A 21,370-nucleotide genomic window follows, 5' to 3' on the forward strand; every position below is an offset into this window, starting at 1 on the left:
CTAAAATGACAAAATTTGAGCTTGACACCTTAAAATCACTTTGTAAGAGCATGTTTGATCACTGGAGGAAGGCTGCAAAGACTAACACTAACACTTTCCACATTTCCAGCACACCACCTTTACAAGCTTTCCTGGAGATTTAGATCTCCCACTCGATGACTTATTTTTGTTTCTATTCTGGGACCGTCCTTGTACAGACAAGGAATCACCATTTTGGCTCTCCATATTTTTCCATCTCATCTCCTCCGTCAGCAAGGCTGAGACTATTTCATCAATCTACAAGGCAGTTGAATTGCTACCTATTGCAATAACCAGACTATCCCACGAATCTGGTAGAGAACACAACAAACGAATGCACTTATCTTCATCTGAAATTTTAATATCAACAGATGCTAACTGACTTACCATAGTATTAAATGCGTTCAGATGCTCTGTCACCGAGTCTCCATCTTTCATCTTCAGGTTATACGGCTTTTTCTGCAGGAACAGTTTATTCACCAGAGACTTAGATTCGTACAAAGGCCCTAACTTGTCCAAGAAAGCCTTTGTTGTAGCTTCCCTTGATACATTCAACAATACTGAATTTGAGACACACAATCATATTGTGCTCTTTGCCTTCCGATCCAACTTCTTCCATTCTTCATCGAACACTTCGTTGGTTTAGTACCCAGATCTACTGTGATCCGCTGATCTTTATCCACCAACAGATCCTCTATCTTGAGTTTCCACAACTCAAAACTCTGACCATTAAATTTCTCGATCTCTATCTCTCCATTGCTCGCCATCTTCTTTCACCACCAGAATTGATCTCACAGATCTCCCACTAAATAGGGTCTAACATAGGCTCGAGCGAAACCCCTCAGCAACAAAGGCATCCCCTTGAAGCCAAATCTACTCTGATACCAAATGTAGGTTTTAACCCTGTACAGAAATTACTTCCATACGAATTCTCCATATGAATTCTAAAACACAAAAAATAAATAATGTGAGAGTAGAACACATAAAACACATATATACAGAGATTTTCCCCTGGATCCCAAAACCAGTACTACCAGCTTGATTTTTCATTATTGTTCCTTTCAATGTTATAATACATATTTATACATGCCAAAGCATCCAATACCATGGACTGAAAACCATCGCATCCAATACCATGGACCGAAAACCATTACGTCGAAAAAACATGTGCTAAAATCATGCACAATACCATAGGTGGGTCCGCCCAACCTAACATACGGTCCAAAACCAAAGTTTTCCAGGGCGCTGCCCCAGACCCCATAAAGTGGGGTTACGGGTGCCCCTCAAACCCCCTGTTAACTACGTGGAAAGAATATAAGACAACCCAACAACTCTCATGAGCTCCATAGTGAAACAGGTCATTGGGCAGTTCCTAAAACACCATGGATGGAAAGGATCTGCCATCTCTGTGAGAATAGGAACATCGAGGATGAAAACCAATTCCTCTTAGAATGCCTTGCATACAACCACATTAGATCTCAGTTTCATAATATTTGTCACAATACTGACCTTCCTAGCCTTTTACGATGTCAAAATTATAGTGAGCTCGGGAAGCTTCTCTCCAAGCTTTTTGAGCATAGGAATAAAATCTTAAATCAAACTAAATAATTTGCTTCTTTAGGTTTGATAGACCAAAGCTTGGTCTCAGTGGACATTAACCATCATCATCATCATAAACCCTAGTATTGGTATTAAACCTCAAGAATATAAACCCTAATATAAATATTACAAACCATATGATTAATACATCAAATATAAGATTAATATTATAAACCCTAAGATTATAAACCCTAATATATTATTATAAATATTAGTTATTAATATAAACACAATGGATTAATAAGCTCAAAGGATCAATATTCTAAACCCAAAGGAATAATATTAAACCTTATGATTTATATTATAAACCCAAGGGACTATAAACCCTAGGATTAATAGTTTTAACCCAAGGGATTAAAATCCCTATGATTAATATTATAGGCCATATGATTATAAAACTTATTATTATAAATCATAAACCCAATATTATAAAACAACATATTAAACCCTAATTTAGCCATTGTCATAATGAGGTGTTAAATAAATTTCAATGTAATGTATCACTATGGCAATGATTATCACATTGATTGTCGTATTTTGATGATGCTTCTCACACTCTGACATTAAATAAATTTACCTAACATTCTATGGTTCCAACATTAAACCCTAATATTAAATCAAAATATTATAAACCATAACATTATACATTATAAAAGCTAATACTAGTATTATAATCCCTAGGATTATTTTTATACACCTTATAATACATATTATAAACCATAGGATTATAAAACTCAATATTAAACCTTAACATTATAAACCCAATATCAAGCACAATATTATAAACTCTAATATTATGAAACCTAATATTAAATCCTAAAATTAAACCCAATATTATAAACCTCATTACTAATAAGCAAGACTTTGATATTAAATGTGATATTATCAATCCAATTTTAAACAAAATATTATAAACCTCCATATTAGAGCAAATATTATAAACTCCAATATTTAGCCCTAATTTTGTAATCTCACATTGCGACGTTGAATAATTAGTATAAAGTTATGTTACATATGTGGTATATCAATCACATTGGTCTGAAGCGATCACATATGAGGCATTAAAATTTAATTCATTGAAAGGGAATTAATATTATGTTTGTATTCAACTTTGTATTAATTAAATATTGAAACTTAATAATAGAAATTCAACAACAAAAAATATTATTATTAACTTTATTATCCATGTAAATTTATAAATGGAAATACTAAGAGTTTGAATAAAATTTAATATGATTGGATATATATGTATTGCAAACAACATTTAACATCTGTTTATGAAATAGGCTAGGTTACTAATAGATTGAGTTTTGTATATTAGTTGTTATTTCTAAACGAAAGCATAATAAACACATTAAAAAAAATAAAAAATATTTATATTTATATTAATATTAATAATATTATTGATAAGATGTTATTAATAATAAGGATGTTATTATTTTAGTAGCATTAAATGTTAATAATTAAAAAATGTCATAATTAGTAATTTTATTAATATCGTTTTTTTAAACATCATTAATATTGCATTAATGATGTTATACTAATAATGTTGTTTTTAATCCCTCGATCGGGGTGACGGAGTGGGTAATCAATGTAATAGTGGAAGTCAGTCGCCAAGAGGTGAGAGGACTGCCTACCACTACCCACATGCTTATACCACAGGGCATGGTGGCATCCTGCATGTCTACAATGACGTCAGAAGGGAGAAGTGGCATTTGGTACGGAGGTAAGAGAAGAGGTGGTAAGGACAACTACGTAAGGTGGATGGGACAAGAGGTAGGTAAGGCAAAGTATGATAGGAAGTGTAGAGAAGGGAGGATGGATAGATTGTAGGGCAGCGGGAGAACGAGAGTGGAGGACCAGCCATACTTGCATTCAACAAGTAGGCATAGCAACTACGGTTACATTCACGGTTTTCCTTTTGTAATTAGTATAGGAAAGTCTAGCATGCCGGGTGGGGGAAGAGAATTATGCCCTGTCGGGAAGGAAATACCACAGGAAGAGATTAGACTGAGAAGAAAAAGTAGAAACGGTGACGAAGAGTGGCCCTTTAGCTCTTTGTCACTGCTGGTTAGGCTTGAAGGCATAGAAGCTAATAGGGAGTGGCACATTTTTCTCAGGGAAAAGGCTAGTGGGGCTAGAGAGGATTTTATCTGGCTGGAATGGAGGATTGAGGGTTAGGTGAAGTTCTTCAAGCCGAATTTCTGGGTAGTTAGGAGGAGATATGGCAACAGAGAAGAGCAAGCCTGGGAGGGGCAGCTCGGCAGGAAGCTAAGCAAGGATTGGGTGGCATGCGGAGGCGGTAGCGTTGTGAGGGTAGGTAGTGGCGATGGCATGCGAGGCAGGGGGAGGGAGGAGAGTCTCAGCATGAAGCTCCCTTTTCACGCCTTACCGGGGTCAAAAAAGGAATGGGTTACCCTAAGGGACCTCAATGCAGGAGGAAGGGATAGTGGAGGAGTGACCGAGACCATGCTAGGTTTGACCGAGGGGCAGGATGGGTTGAGTAGGGAGAAGGTGAAGCCTGCTGCTGTTTCACCTCAATTCCTGGGAACACCAAAGTGCGTGCAGAGGGGAGTCAGTGACGAAGAATAGAAACTCCACGAGAAAATCATCATTTGGACTGGTAATGGTTTATTGTCCTGACATTGAACTATGATCATTATGAACAGGTAGTATACAACTGTGACATGACGCATCCAGCCAGAGGAAGAGGCCATGAAGGACGAGGAAAATTCGGTCCTCGTTCAAAGGAACTAGGAACCACAGAACAAAGCAAAGGGAGAAGATCCATAAATGAGACTATAAGGGAGGTAGGAAGATATGTAGGGATCCACAAAATTATAGAAGACATGGAGAACCGAATTATGGCAAAGGACTCCCAGGATGAAATGGAGGAATGGAAAGAACACATTCCAGATCTTGGGAACGTTAGAGGGAGATTATCCCAATTCAAACAGACCTGATCTATATTGGCTCATGAAAAGATTGGTAGGAAAAGCAATGGAACAGGTGTCCAAGGGGATGGCTCTAATCATTAGAGACATGCCATACTACAAAAAGGACCTGCAAACTATCCAGTTGCATCTCTGCAAGCAGGATATTAGACTAGATCATATCCAGTGACACATTCCATGCATTATCGGAATGACACTAGCACCTGGAGATTCAGCTGAAGATCCAATGACAGTTGTGTCAAACCAAAAGACCTCAAAGAATAGTTGAGCACAATGATAAAGCTCAGGTCCTTTTGTTTTTTAGCAACTAGGTTTCTTTTGCATGCATGTTTATGATATCTAAGACTATAGACTGTCTCTTAAATAATTTTGTATATATTTCTTGGGTAGAAAGACTGATAATTTATTGTTTCTGGATGGCTTACAATATGCATTGGTGGCCAACAAACTTGGTTTCCCATTGTGCAAGTTGAGGCCACCTATTAATTGTATGTGGTTTCAGTTTGTTTATATATAAATAGAAAAAGAGGATCTACCTAAGCTTACAAAAAAAATGTTGTTTTTAATGCTAATTTGAATGTTATTATTATTAGTATTAATTTGTATCTATGTTTTTTAAAAGAAAATAATTCTTTATAATAAGAAATATTATAAATATATAAAAAAATTATTATAAACTATTAATAAATTAATTTAAAATTTTACAATAAATAATTTATAAAAATATAAATTTTATGGTAATATTTATTATAAAGTTATTTATAATATAATAATATTTATTATAAATTTTGTTTTTTATAATAATTATTCAAAACTAATACTATAAAAATAAAAATAAAATTATAAAATTTTTATATTATAAAAACTTAAAAACTTAAATTGATAAAAAAAAATATTATAAAAAATCTAATATCATACCACCTAAATAAATTAAAGTTGTTGAACTTAAATTTCTTTGATCCATATTAGGTTTTTGAGAAGAATATTGAGCGTAAATCTTATTTGAATGTATTTATGGAGGCATTTCGAATCAACCACTGTGGTTCATTGTCAGGACAAGTTGAAGAATCAGATCGAGGCTGCATGTTAAATAGTCAGAACAAAACATCCAATGACTATATTTGACCAGGCAACGACTATGTTGAACTTGTAACCTAGACAGGGTAACAGCGATATTTGACTGGGAAACAACTAGTTGGATTGGACCGAGGGACAACAGAACATAACTATATTTAAATAAAAAATAATCAATAAGAATTAATTATTTACTTGAAATGACATATATTTAAGATACATAAATATTTAGTTAGTTAATTGAAAGTTAGTTTAGTACCAAATATAAACTAGGTAATATATTAGATATATAAATAAGTTAAAATTACATAATTAAATAGTAAGTTAGTTTTACTATTATTAAATTAAAAAAAGTTAATATTAAATTTACATATAATTAAATAGTTAATGGAAAGTTAGTTTAAAACATATATAAATAAGGCAACATATTTAATTAACATGAATCAAAAGGGTTTACATTAAATATACATAAGAGTTATATAGTTAAATATTTCATATTCTATTAAAATTATATAATTAAGTATTTAGTTAATTAATTATAAGTTAGTTTTTAGTTTATATTTAATGAAAAAGGTTAATAAAAAATAAAAATATAATTGTGAGTTAGTATTTTTATATTTATTACCAAAACCACTAATTGTTGTTAAATCTATTAATCGATCTTATTAATAAAGCTATTAAAATAAAATAAACTTAAGCCTTATCTAAAATATAATAAGAATTATTCTTTAAAAGATAACTTATTAAGGTAGTTGAATAAGGGATCAAGGATAATTCTTTTTAACTAAACCAATTGGGAGAAAGAAGCTTGTTTTAAAGAAGGTTAGCTCATCATAAAAATCCTTCATCACTAACTAGGAAAAGAAAGATTTATAAAAGGATTTTTATTTCTTAAACAAACAATAAAGTTTTCAATATTAATCGTGAGGAAGGAAAGAGAATAGGGTGAACAAAAATAAAAATCAAAGGGACGATTAAAAAGGAAAAACCAACAATCCAAAAAAGTAGCAGGGCAGAGGGAAACGGTTAGGAAGAGAGGAAGGATCCAAAAACTGCTAATTTTCCACCCTCATCAAAACCAAAACATTTATATTATAAAAACCAAAACTATCACATTTATCAACTTGATATTTATTAATTTAAATATTAAACTATTTTTAATTTTTAATAGACTAAAATTATAAAAGCTTATTATGAACCTGATATTTAATATTTATGTTATGTCAATTATATATTAAATATGTTTTTTTTTTTTTCAATATTGAATATTATCCTATTAAATTAAACTATTAATATTAATAAATATCTTATTATTATTAAATATGTTTATATAATTAATTTAATAACATTAAAATTAATGTTAATGATAATATTAATATTAATTTGATTAATATAAGTATGTAAGTTAACACTATTTTAACAATAGTATTAATTATATAATATTTTGTTATATTATTAGATATCAATATTAATATAAAATAGTAAAGTGTGAAATTTTAGTATTTTCATGAATTTTAATGATTTTTTATATTAATAATAAATAAAATTACAATATTGTAAATATATAAAGCAAATGTAATGTAGAGAAATGATATTTGATTCTTATAAATAAGGTTGAAGAAGAGGATTATTAGGTTCCATTTTTAATCTTATTTGCATTAATATTCATTGTAATTGACTTCACTGATAAATTTAGTTCCAATGCTCAGAATTTTTCAAGATACTTTCTATGCCCATATATTTTTAAAAAATAATTAAAAAGCTTAAAAAATAAGACAATCCCCATGAAAAAATGATAAATATACATTTCAGGTTTATTTCTTAACTTAGTTATTATAAAAAATAAAATTATAAAAACCTTATATTATAAAAACTTAAATTGATAAAAATCAAATATTACAAAAACCTAATATCATTAAACCTAAATAAGATTAAGTTATAAAATGTTTAAATTATATAAACCAAAGCTATCACATTTACCAACTTGATATTTAATAATTTAAATATTAAATTCTTTTTAATATTTAATAACACATTCCATCACATTTATAAGATTGATATTTAATATTTATATTAAATGTGTTTTCTTTTTCTTTTTAGATATGGCATAATATGGTATTAAATTAAACTTTTAATATTAATAATAATTTTATTATTCTTAAATATGTTTATATAATTAATTTAATACAATTCATTTTAATGATAATGATAATTTTAATTTGATTGATATAAATATTTAAATTAACACTATTTTAACAATAATATTAATTATAGAATATTATGTTATATAATTAGCTATAATATTAATATAAAATAGTAAGGTGTGAAATTTTGGCCATTTCCTAAAATTTTAATGATTTTTTGCATTAATAATCAATAAAATTAAAATTACAATATTGTAAATATATTATTGTGATTTCAAAAATTATTCAACTTATTGAAGTTCCTAAGGTGCACATTATTAACCCATGAACAGATAGCAGATAAACTCATTATACAATGGCCAATAATTATTAGTTGGGAAAACAATTCGAAATAAGTAGATAAATAAATTCTTATTCTAAATAGAAGCTTTAAAATAAGAAAAGTCTTATCGATTCGTATAGGAAATAAGTTCATATAGCTCCCTGTGTACATGACATTAATAATCACCATCTGTACATGACATTAATAATTAATTAATAATCCATAAAATTACAATAATGTAAACATTAATAATCAATATAAATATGTAAGTTACATCTACTGTAAATAAACCATGTTCGATTCTCATAAAAATATCTATTGAAGGAGGCAATTCTCATTCCTTTTGAATCATGTTCTATTGTCATAAGCAAGCTATTAGGAGGAGGCGATTCTAATTACATGCAAAGGATGGCGAGTGCAACTGGGTTTACTTCTATCCATTCAAAGTTTTCGATGAGGGAAAATAATGTCCAATACCACCAAAGGTGTGCCAACCTCATAAGTAGACAAAAGAAACAAGTCGTTACATCAAAATCAAGGCGAACACATACAGTGCCAATATAGCCAGTGTTAAGATTTTAATAAATAGCTAATTTTTATGTAAACATTGGTTTAGTTACCAAGAAGGAAACAAGGCTTCGCATCAAAATAAAGGCGAACGCATTCAATGTGTTCATAAAACTCATCCCTTTACCAAAAAGGAATCATCACATATAGCCAATTCTAGGGCTTCAATAAAAACCCAAGCTTTATGTAAAAATTGTTTTCCTTACCACGAAGGCTATATCAATATCCATTCAAAGAATCTAGGTCAAACATGCATTCAATTCAGTCAGACTGGGTAGATGATTCCCATTACTTCAAAACATGTATCAACCTTAATGGTCAGCAAAGGAAAAGAGCCATCCCATTGAAATTAGGGCAATTCGGCCGGCACTGTCCGCATAAAGAAAACTTAGTGGAAAAGGCCAGAAGGGTATATCAATATGCATTCAACGCAGCTGGGTCAACACCCATTCAATTCATTTGGACTGGGTAGATAATTCCCATTACTTCAAAACCTGAGTCAACAAAGGAAAAGAGCCATTCCATTGAAATGAGGGCAATTAGGCAGGCACTGTCCAAATTAGAAAATTTAGTGGAAAAGGCCAGTTTTTATCAGTGCAGATTCCGTAGCAGTTAAGATGAGAAGATCAAAGCCATTTAAATATCTTGATCTTGTGTTTTTCCTTTCCTTTGTGTGTTTCTAATTTATTCGACATTAAAACAATATTTTTACGAAGATTTAAAACAATCTAAAATCACTTCATTCCTCAACCACATCCAAAAAATTACTAGAATAATTTTACTGATGTGAATTCATCTTATCATTGGGCCTCCACAACCTATGGTTGGGATTATCTGCTTGAGAATCAGAGAAAAAACATTAGTTCTTATATTAAATAAGCCGTTACATTTCCAAAAAATATATAACCACAATGTCTATGAAACAAGGAAACACCAAAATAGCAATGTTGGGATTATCTGCTCTAGAACAAGAGAAAAACACAACAATTCTTATATTAAATAAGTTGTTGCATTTCCCAAAAATATATAACAAGAAGGAAACACCAAACTAGGGAAAAAATGCCATTAAAGAAAAAGCAACAGAACACTCTGGAGCACCCCTTACATCTGCTTCTGGATATTTTACAATGTGAAAAAATATAATTAGCATTATAAGATTTTATGAGAAATGATACAACACATGATATTGTAATATACAATAAGAATTCACTAATTTACATTGAAGTTTTCAGCAATCCAAAGAATCAAGGTTCAACGCATTTAAACATGCACCATAATTTAGTGATCCATGAGATCTCCTATGCAACCACTAATAGACACCGAACATTCACCAATTAGTAATCAAACCACCTAACCATGAAATGGCCAGGGAATTTGTAACGTTTAATTATGAATGAAACCACCTAACCACGAAATGGATAGAAAATTCGTAAAGCATAGGCCACCGCCGAGATAATGTAGTGGCCAAGGGAATTTGTAACGCATAGGCAGCCATGGGAGTGTCCAAAACACTTGGAAAGTGGACACTTGGAAACTGGTTGAATGGCATATGTTTGAGAATATGAAGAGTTTCTTTCTTTCTTCTTTTTTTTTTACTAATTATGATAGTGGTTAAAAATAATATGAACAATAAAATTTGAATTATGTTTTTTAAAAAAATAATTGAAGTGTAGTTCAAATCTGTGAAATATGAACGATAAAATTTTAATCAGGTTTTATAAAAAATAATTTAAGTATAGTTTAAATATGTAAATTAGATAAGTAAGAAAGTTTTTATTTTAAATTTTATTTATTGATACAGTGGTCATGCTGACATCTTTTAATTTAAGTTACCTCATCAGAACATTCAATTTATGTCATCAGATAAAAAAAAAATGACTAGCATTTGCACCTTATGTTGCAAAGGAAACGTCGTACGGCATAGAGTGGTAAGGCATAGAGTGGCGAAGAATAGCGACATGTGAATGGGAATTTTTGAAAGCAAGGGTGGACAATAATGTGTATTCTAAAAATGGATATTTTGTTATGGTCAACCTAATGCATTCATTAATTAGATGACAACAAACAAGTTTTGGGCCCAGGCTGAACCAACACAAATCTTTGCTAGAAGACTAAAATTGCCTAAATGATTCCTCAATCAATGGAAATAACCGTTTCCCTCCTCTGATACCTAAAATAAATTGTAGGAGACCGATTTTTCAAGTAACTTAATATAACTAGCAATTGCCCCAAAAAGTGCAAAGAGAGGCCGATAACACACAAGTTTTTTTATGTATAAAGTGTTGAGAATGGAGGATCTTGGATTAGACTTTAGTTGGACTCCGTTGGTTTGGGAGATGTATCTTGTGTTACCATTTGTGCATATTATGGGCATAAAGTTTGTAATGATGATGGAGATTATTTTCAACCAGTTGTGGGTTCGAAACAACTTTTGTGAATGCATTGGGTAAGATTCCATCTTCTGGATAATGGAAATTCTAGTGTCCATTTAGTCTATACTAGAGTACAATGATTTTTGGAAAATCTAAAGAAACTGTCATGAATGTATAGAGCCAACATAACTCGTAGTCATCAATTTTTATCCATACAGGGCTATGATTATAGGTACCAGCCATTTGAGCGGGCAGCCGATGTATTTTCTAAATACGGATCATGTTATCCTCATGCAGTTATTGGTTGTTCTTAGAAAATATAAAGTAGGATTGAGCATCGACTATCTGGATGGATGGAATTTTTTATAAGTGCTAGCCAATTTTATCTATTGTGTAATCATCCAAAACATAGAGGCTAACCCAAGTGGATGCCTAAGTGGAAATTGTGTGGCCCTTGCATTATCTAGGTCCTATAGAAGCAAATAACAAAAATAGCATCAAGTACAATCCATCTCTAAACCGAAAAAACATCAACAAACAAGGTCCAGATGACCGTTAGCATCAAAAAAAAAATCATGTTACAACAAATACCTACATATAATCAAAATCATTGTCTATATTAGGATCTCCATCATCAATATCACCGTCTAAGCATAAAAATAAGATAGAAAAAAAGTAGCATCTCAAGTCAAGATTTTGTTTCAGTGATGAGTACATTTTTAGTAGGGTTCTAAGAGAAGAGTTCATCAACCAATGTCACTAACATTAAGGTACATAGAGAGCTTAGTGTTCTTGATTAATTACTAGTTCATACCCTCATACATAACAAAATCCAATGGAAATGTGGTAATCCCCGCAATCTTGAAATCCTGAAAAAGGTTGTCAAGTCTACTAAATTTTGAGTGAGATCTAAAATTTTAATTTCTCCATATGAAATTCAATGAGGTTAGAACTACTCTCAAACATCCAAATCCATTTCATGGTAATGTTATGAATTGGATAGGCAATACTAAAGCCATAGGCTTCAATATTAGGCTACGCACTTTTCTAAAAAATAATTACGTTTGGAACATCTTTAATCAAATTTTGCAGAATTGGCCAGTTTGGTACCTAACCAGCTAGTGCAATACCAAACTGGCCATTTCCGGTTCCAGACCTCGAGCCAAACCTGTTTGGGTGTCAAAATGATCAAACTGGCTGATTTCACTAGTTCCGGTCTGGTTCCAATAACACTGGTTCTATGTTATTCAAGATTTTTGAGCAATACCCTGTAGTTATCATGCATGCATATTTATGATAGCTACTATACTTTTTCTTACCTTTGTCATTTCCCTGATTTAAAGGCTGCTCTGAGTTACTAATAGAGACATTTCTAAAAGATAAGGCTTTGAGAACCTTTCTTTAGTTGGTGGAGGCTTAGTACATTTTCTTCTGAAGCTTTGGCCTCAAACTCGAGAGCTACTTGTAAAGCATTTTCCAAATCATTTATACTAAGCAGGTCCATTTTCCTTTTGATATTTTGGTTGAGAGTCCTCTAAGAAGTGAGTCAAGGAACTTCCAAGTACATCACCATGGACTTGAAGCCATCAAAAATATTGTTTGATGCCTTTGACCAAGTACTTGCCTTACGTGAATCCATTGCTTCATGATTTCCTCTACTTTCCCCATCACATATAACCTATCTTGCATTTCTTTCTTGAAGCATATCGAAGTTTGTGTAGGAGGTGAATTTGAGTTGACTAAGTCACATACAAGAGCCGACCACCATGTTAAGGGTTGGTCGCTCCATACTGACTTCTTTTAGCATCAACTTCTGTGCATCATTTAGTTGTTATATTTGAAAGAAGGCTTCTCGTACAACAGCCCACCACCATGTTAAGGGTTGGTCGCTCCATACGGACTTCTATTAGCATCAACTTCTATGCATCATCCAATTTTTACCAATGTTCCACCAAGTCTCTGAGACGGGGAGACGTGGGTGCAGGGAGACGCACAAGGGGGATGTGTGGTAGTACCCTCAAATTTTAGGGAAATTTAGGGGGGGACGGGGGGACGTCCGGGTATATAATTTTTTTTCCTTTTTAATATATATATATATATATATATATATATATATATATATATATATATATCTATCTATATATATATATATATATATATATATATATATATATATATATATATATATATATATATCTATATATATATATATATATATATATATATATATATATATATATATATATATATATATATATATATATATATATATATATATATATATATATTTCAAATTGATATTCAATAATGAAAGCATAAATAGAATGATACATAGATAATTGAATTAAATAATGAAATACATTGATCCATACTCATCATCCTTACTAATACATACATGATTCATCCATAAACCATGAGATTCTATAATGAAATACTCTAATCCATATTCAATGTTCATTATTCACCATTCTCGAATCTACATTGATTTAAAAATTAAATTCATCATTCATCATTCTAGATTCTAAATTGATTTAAAATTAAAATTCATAATTTATCATTCTAGAATCTAATTAGCACTAAGCAAAGTAGACTATAATAGATACTGAAATCTAAAGACTGGAATAGTAAATTGATATAACTAAAACTCAAAAACAATGGAGTGATGAGTCTAAAAGTCACTCTAAAGTACACATAGGGCTTGGTGCTCTTGATTAAAGACTAATTCCATACCCTTGTACATAACAAAATGCAATGGAAACATTGCACTCCATCGAATTCTGAATTCCTAAAAAATTGATGTAAAGACTGGAATAGTAAATTGATATAATTAAAACTAAAAAACAATGGAGTGATGAGTCTAAAAGTCACTCTAAAGTACACAGAGGGCTTGGTGCTCTTGATTAAATACCAATTCCATACCCTTGTACATGACAAAATGCAATCGAAACATTGCACTCCATCGAACCCTGAATTCCTGAAAAACTGTTAAGTCTGCTGGATTTTGAGTGAGATCTAAAATTCTACTTTCTCCATATGAAATCCAATGATGTCATAACCACTCTAAAACATCCTGAGTCATTTCATGGTAATGTTAAAAATTTAAGTAAAAGGATGAAAATGAAAGATAAAGGAGAATGTCATGCCTGCAGAGATATTTACTCTTGGCTACTTCCCCAGCCATGATAGAGAAAAGGAGCCCAAACACTTGTGAGGCTTATTCCTCTGCATAGGTGGTGTGTCAGAATGTGTGCTCTTTTTGGTAGACATTTGAGTAACAGTCTTCTGCCAATATAAGATTCCGGTATGCAAGTATAATTTCAACATAGAATTGCCTACATGAACTTACACCTGAACATTGCCGGAGAATAGAGACTTCAAAGCTAGTTCTTCAAGTGCATGTAATATAGATTCATTTAGAAAAAGGATGCATGAAGTCAATTGTAATGTTGATGACAGACTTTGATCACCGTATTGAGGAACTAACATTGTGCCCGATCCCTACTAGCTTGAGAGTTTTGAGAGGGTTTGTGTTTAACTAATATAGTCAATGAAGGTGAGTATTGAATAGGTTCTAATTGGACCACAAAACCATGATGAGTCTCAATGATTCCTTAGCAAGGCAACAACCAAAACAATGCAGGAATTACACAAGCCTTTCAGGATGCTCTCTAAAGAAACATGAAACTTTTCATTGTGTTCAGCAATGTTTCTATTGAAGGTCAAGTTGGCTCATATAAAGCAAGGGAATTTTTGCATCTTCAACAACTTCACATTGTAAAAGATAGTCGTATTCTCTTGTCCAATGTAAGAAGAGAAAGAACACTTACAATGCAATATATTCATAAAAACATACTAAGAAATGATAGTTATCAAGATAGAATCTGAATTCAAATGTGGATACCATATAATACAGAAAATAATTGGCCCACAAAAATACAGTTCAGAAAATTCAGGAGTATACATATTATTAAAGCAAAAACATGCACTTCTTCAAATTTATTGAAAAAAATTGGTATGTGGATAGTCCAGACTAATTTTATCAAAAAATTTAATGATTGGATAACATAAACCCCTACAAAAATTCTCAAAGGTCTTTTGAGCCTTCTTATGCAATCCCTTCAAGAAAAGTATTTCCTTATCATACACTATAAACTGTACGAAACCCAGCAAAAACTCGAGTAGCAGGTCTTCTCTAAAGAACATTAGATTTATTATTGATATTATTACAAGTTTGATTTAAAAGAGTTGATAGCCATCACACTATTTTCTTGTGCTTGGTGGGCGTATGTATTTGTTTGCGTGTGTTGTGATTCTACTTTTGATAATGTAGGTCATGTAACCTATTCTAGGTGTTCTGGAAGTAAGAAGGATATGCACAGACATTAGGTACACCCTTTCAAGTTGAAAAATAAAAATTACATAAGCACATAGCAAACAGAGAATATATGACTAAATACCTAGTGGAAGCTACTTATTTAGTATGTTGTCTCGGTTGGCAGGCTTCATTTGAGTGTAACTTTGTTTATGAATGTTTAAGTAGGCCTTTAAGGTGCAGGCAACAGTGTCCGAACTACAAATGCAGTCTCCTCAAGACTTCACACATGAATAGAATAGACAAACCTCTCTAGGAATCAGCAGTAGCATAGTCTACTGAAATCTCCCATGGCCAGCTCCTAAACGAGGAAGTAGTAACAGGCATTGGTGGGACAGGGAGAAGAAATGGGAAAATAACATATTAATTGGTGGCTTGAAAGTTAAATTGCATTTTCTTAAGAATTCTTTAGGGTTTCTTGGGAAGATGAATTTTTTGGGTTAAAATTGGATTTGGTTTGGTTCACTTTTGGACAAACAATAGATTGACGATATGAATCCCAACTGAAATGAATTATTTGGCTGTACCAAAGTTCTTCCAGATTTTCGAATGTTTTCCTCGATTCAGCCAAACTTGTTTACCATGTAAAAGATAGTTTCTTATTAGATAGAATTGCAATCAATCAAAAGCAAGAATAAACAACTAAGCACATCAAAACAACCACAACTCTAAAAGCATTTAAGCAAACTATACTACAACAACATAAATTAATAAAACATAGCATTTATTACATGAATATGAAAAACACTACATATTTCAACAATAATTTAGAAAAAGGCATCACTCAACATCAATCTCAAACAACATAAAATGCCATGTTTCACCAACTGCATGATAACTTGCAGTGGAATAGCATTACTTAGAGGAAAGGAATCCATTTGGAACATTATATACCATTTTTTAGCAGAATGGTTGAGACAAAAAAATAACCTTGAACTTTAGATGTCAAGAAAATACAACCTATATTTCTAACACATTGTTGATTTCATGCCTGCCAACAATCCATGTTGTTGCTACTGTTAAAGGCAATCCTTGGTTGACTAGGTTATTGCAGTTGTCTTTTAAAGTGCCTATAATGGCACACTACATATAGAATTTGAAACAATTTACAAAAGTGTTCACTTTAAGGCTTTTCTACATATGTTTCTGGTAATCCCAAAAGGAAATTTCCAAATCTTACCTATAAAAATTAAATGGGGAAACCAACAAGCAGAGAAAATATCATTATTTATTTTCATAGCAGGCCTCTTCTATGCTTGTAATCATTCACAGTTAATGTCAGACTATGCCTCCTTCCATCATTTCTAGGAACTTGCACTCCACATGTTGACTCAATCTTCTGCTTTCTAGCCATAAAAGCTAAAGGGGCCCCTTGAGCACCCCCATACTTCTGCAGTCCATCAAGTGAAATTGGAAGTTCAAAATCATGCAAAGAATACACCTTTGCATCTTCTGATATAAGAGCATCAGTGTCGACAAGCTTTTCATCATCCTCAATAGTTTCTATTCCTATGGCTTCCTCTACTTTTGCTGCATCTGCCTCTTTGTTTGCATCAGTGTTGTCTTCAACAACCTTCGCCTTTGTATCATAATAAGTTTGAGATTGATTCCAACTCCGAGTGAAAGGATCATACCCTACTTCACATGCTTTAATATTAAGGTTTAGAGGCTTGATCTCAGAAGTGTTCTTGAAACTTTCAGCCTTGTTTTTCTTATTCTTTTCTGCTAGCATCAAGGCTTTTGCATCCTTGCTTTTGCTCTGAAGAGAAAGGACTTCTAGTTCCCTCAATCTCACTTTAATTCTCTCAACTTCTAAATAATCATGCCTACTCTCCACCAACTCCATCTCTCTTCTAACCCTGTCCTTTTCAGCAGCCACATTCGATGGCCTTTTGGAAGCCAACTTCTTTTCCTGCAACATTTGTTTTACAGTTTCTGCAGAATACACAAATTGATTTATATTTTTTAGCGCATTTGTTTTTTCCTCAACTTCTGCTCGACTAATCATTCGACCACCACTGCGTTCTACTTCCCGTTCCCAATCTGAAATCTCTCTCAAGTGCAGGTGAATCAAACACCCTAGCCATCTGCCATCTTGCTGCACTGCTCTCGCTACCCCAGAAACAATTCAAATACTTTTATGTGGTGAGGTTCTCAAACTTGTATTGTTCATAAGGGTCTGTCGCATCAAGATTTTTTACCATGCAAAGATGGTAAGTACTCTATCCTGACGTGGACATTCCTATCCCAATTCTTACAAAGAAGCCCACAATGATATTCTCAAAGAATGGTCCCATAAACCACTTGGAAAGTTTTGATCTCCTTATTGTTATGCTTCTAATATCTTTAAAGCTGGGAGTGTCAGCAGAGCCGGGACCATCACCATCACTATCTGATTTTTTGCCACTGCTTCCACTTCCTTCTCCTTCACTAGATGATGACAAACTAAGGCTCAGACTCGCATGAGATTTTCTTCTACTAGGTGACGAATCCCGCCCCTTAGATGAACCAGTATTATCTCTCCATTTACGCTAAATGTTAGAATCCCGTGCTTTCTACCGCCTTGCTACCAATTCACTCATTACATTTTCTTTTACAGACCTTGTTGACTTCATAGAAGAGCGCATCTGTGAAGATGGAGGCCCTGTTTCTTTCCGTTGTTGATTTCTAATCTCGTTTTGGCGAGCCCTTTTACGCATTAAATAATTATCCCTTGCTTTTGTTCGTTCTACCAAAATCAACTCCCAGTCCAGTTCAGACATTTTCCCAAGTTGCTCCCTATCTTCATCATCTTCGTATAAATCACTTCCTATGGATAATTCACTATCGGAATCATCACGGCGACCCTTGTCATCATCATCCTTGTCACCAGAATCAAATCTCTTTTTCAAGGGCATTCTTGACCCAGAAGCCTTCGTATTTGCTGTCCCAGCATCATCTGAATCATCGTCATCAATGTATTTCGAGCCACTGCCATCATATGAATCAGAATCTTCCAGTCTCCCTTTCACAAGATTTCGGATTTGCTTTCCATCATTGGTAGATGTTCAACCAGCTGCTTCTAGTAGCAAACGCTCCAGTTCAGCCATAACTTTTTTTCCCCTCTAAACACCCACGCTGATTGAATAGTCCTTCGTTCTGTGGCTAGAGCAGAGACTCCAAATATCACTCCTCAATAGATCTTCAAAACCTAAAACCTATTGTCCATCAAATAGATTAAAATTGTGAGAGGCAAACCACACCATGGAGCTTAATAAATGTACATCACCGACATTACGTTTTGTAATACATAGTCCTTACAATGAAATGAACATTACTATCTCAATTAGTTCAAAAGAACCCTTAGACCCATAAAGAAAGCACATTGAACATAGATATGGCAAATTTCAAAAATATTTCTGAGCCAAATTCTTCATAGAAATAAAACGTTTGAGAAGTACACATATCACAAACCAAGTATGTGCAAAAGCGTGAGAATCTAAAAAACCCTAACTATACACTTAATATTGACCAGAAGTCATAGAATAATAAATAGCACATGAAATTCAAACCATGTAAAATCAACATCCTACCAGAAATCTAAATATTGCCCTAAAGAAAATGTTATATCCACAATGAAAAAAAGGGCATTATGGAACATGCAATGAAACCCTAAACGGCCCACTCATATTTATATTAATTTACGTACAGACACTGACAAAACTGTGCAGATGTAAGCTACTGAAAGAATGTAAAGACAACATATTTCTAACAAAGATGAGAAACAGATACAGAACAATTAATGATTGAAAAAAGTGAACTTTCTACAGGGAAAGAGTTAACGAACATTGTCACAAAAATCGAGTTCGATTAAATAAATGGAATTTTATCTGATTGTCTAAAACGATAATTACCTGAATCCAAAACATCACTGAATACACAAACACTGTTTTCAAAGAAAGAAAAAAACAGATCTCGCAACAAAAACTAGAACTCTCTGTATTTCAGCTAAAATAACTGGAAAGTGGCGAAGAACGTCTAAACAAGCGGCACGAAAATACACAGAAAATCATATATTAACACATACCTAGCCAACCTGAGATTAAACAAGGCCGAAGACCGGACACCTAAACTTGTAAACAGACCTACTCTGTCTCATGAAGCCCTAGCTCGCATACCTCCATAGGAAACATTCCCGAACAATAACTCTAAAGACAGAGAGGCCATTGGGTTGGGAGACAAAAGGATAGTGGGAGGATCAACGATCAAACTTAGTTCAATTGTCTAACACCGCAAATCCATGGTCAACAATTGGACATGCCATCGGTTAGGGCAATTCATTTCAAAGGGAAATGCCTTACGGCGTAATTAAGAAAATGATTAAAATGACCAATTCCAACAAAAATATCAACTTAACTATAATTTAACCAATAAATCTCAACAAATCCAATTTAATTTTAGTAAATATTTTTAAGTGATGCCAGACATATAATCATAGGTGTTGACGCATGAAGAAGATTTCTTATTAGAAAAAGAAGTTTGAAAGAAAAGGTTGTTCCCAGTTCTATATTTCTTTCGTTCCTTTTATGTTCCTATTGTTTGTAAGAATGAAAGAAGGTACAAGTCTAATCAAAATTTAAAATAGAGGTTGAGTCCAAGATAATTTCTGCTCCATGAGAAGTATAGTGTAAAAGAAAAAATGGAATTCCATGTTAAAGTAAAGTGAAGTAGAGTATTACCTTTTTGCTTCACGAGTAGTAATTTATGCATAAAGTCATTATATTTTTTTAATTCTTTTAAAATTGATTTTAAAACACAAAATTCTAAAATTATAATAATTAAAACAATTTAATGGATGATTGATTCTTTCAAATATATATAATTTATTTCTACTTATTTCTAAGTGACTATTAAAAGAGAATTTTGAGATTTGAAATTAATAAGGATTTGATGGCTCATAGAAGTTAAATCCACTAAATTGTTATGCCAACCAATGAATAAAAACATGATGACTTAAATCGATATCTGAAGTTGTTATGTCAACCAACGACTTTGCGTGTTAAATGAGATGTCATCAGTCAAATGTGCCAAATACAATTCAACGTTTACAGCGTAGCTATAACTTCCATGTCTGTTTCGTGGTAATATGTGGCTATTGGGAATATAACGCTGACTCAATACACGAGGCATTTCCCTCCGCTTGTAGTGCCTTTCTCTGTATAACTCCAAAAATTTGTGTCTCTCTATATTTCATGTGCTTATTAAAATCAGTGTACATCTCTTCATTCAATTCATTCCATGTGCTTACTATTGGAAAAAAAATAGTAATTCCAACCACCACCATTAATGTTGCGTCTAGCTTTTTCTATAATTTGCCAGAGCTGGATAGCTTCCTGGAGAAGCCACCGACTCCAGAGAGACTCCAGAATTCTCTTTATTGTGTATAAAAACTTGTTCAAGCCATCGAATGAAGACATGTTCTGTGTTTATGTGTTTAACTGTGTGATCTCTAATTTGATATCAGAGCAAGGTGAGAGTGTGAGTCTTTGTTCTCTGTGAGCGATCAGAGTGTAAGGTCGCTCAGGGTGTGTTGCAGAGAAGTCGGTGTGCAGTGAGCGAAGTCGATGTGCCACCAGCATAAGAACGTGAGAAATCTGTTTGAGTTTATTTTTTCTTGTTCTTCCCGTGTTGTAGAAATATTTATTTGCAGTGGGAACACTTTGGTGAAGGGTGAATTGGCTAAGCTACTGCGTAGAGATTGTTGAAAGTGATTGAGGCGTTTGAGCCACCAAAAGGAGGAAAGATACATTGTAGAGCTGACATATATTCACTGTGAGTTGTATATTGGCCAGATCGCCCCACTGTGTTGAGACCATCGTGAAGGTAAAAGCGTGGTTTATTTTTTTCTTGTTTTCCAAATGCTGTTGCATGGATCTACCTTGGTGTGACTGCATGTAGCCAAGGTTTGA

The sequence above is a fragment of the Pinus tabuliformis genome, chromosome 9 (assembly GCF_031772625.1).
Source record: "Pinus tabuliformis cultivar Carrire ecotype Pingquan chromosome 9, CPIR1, whole genome shotgun sequence".
Lineage (NCBI taxonomy): Eukaryota > Viridiplantae > Streptophyta > Pinopsida > Pinales > Pinaceae > Pinus > Pinus tabuliformis.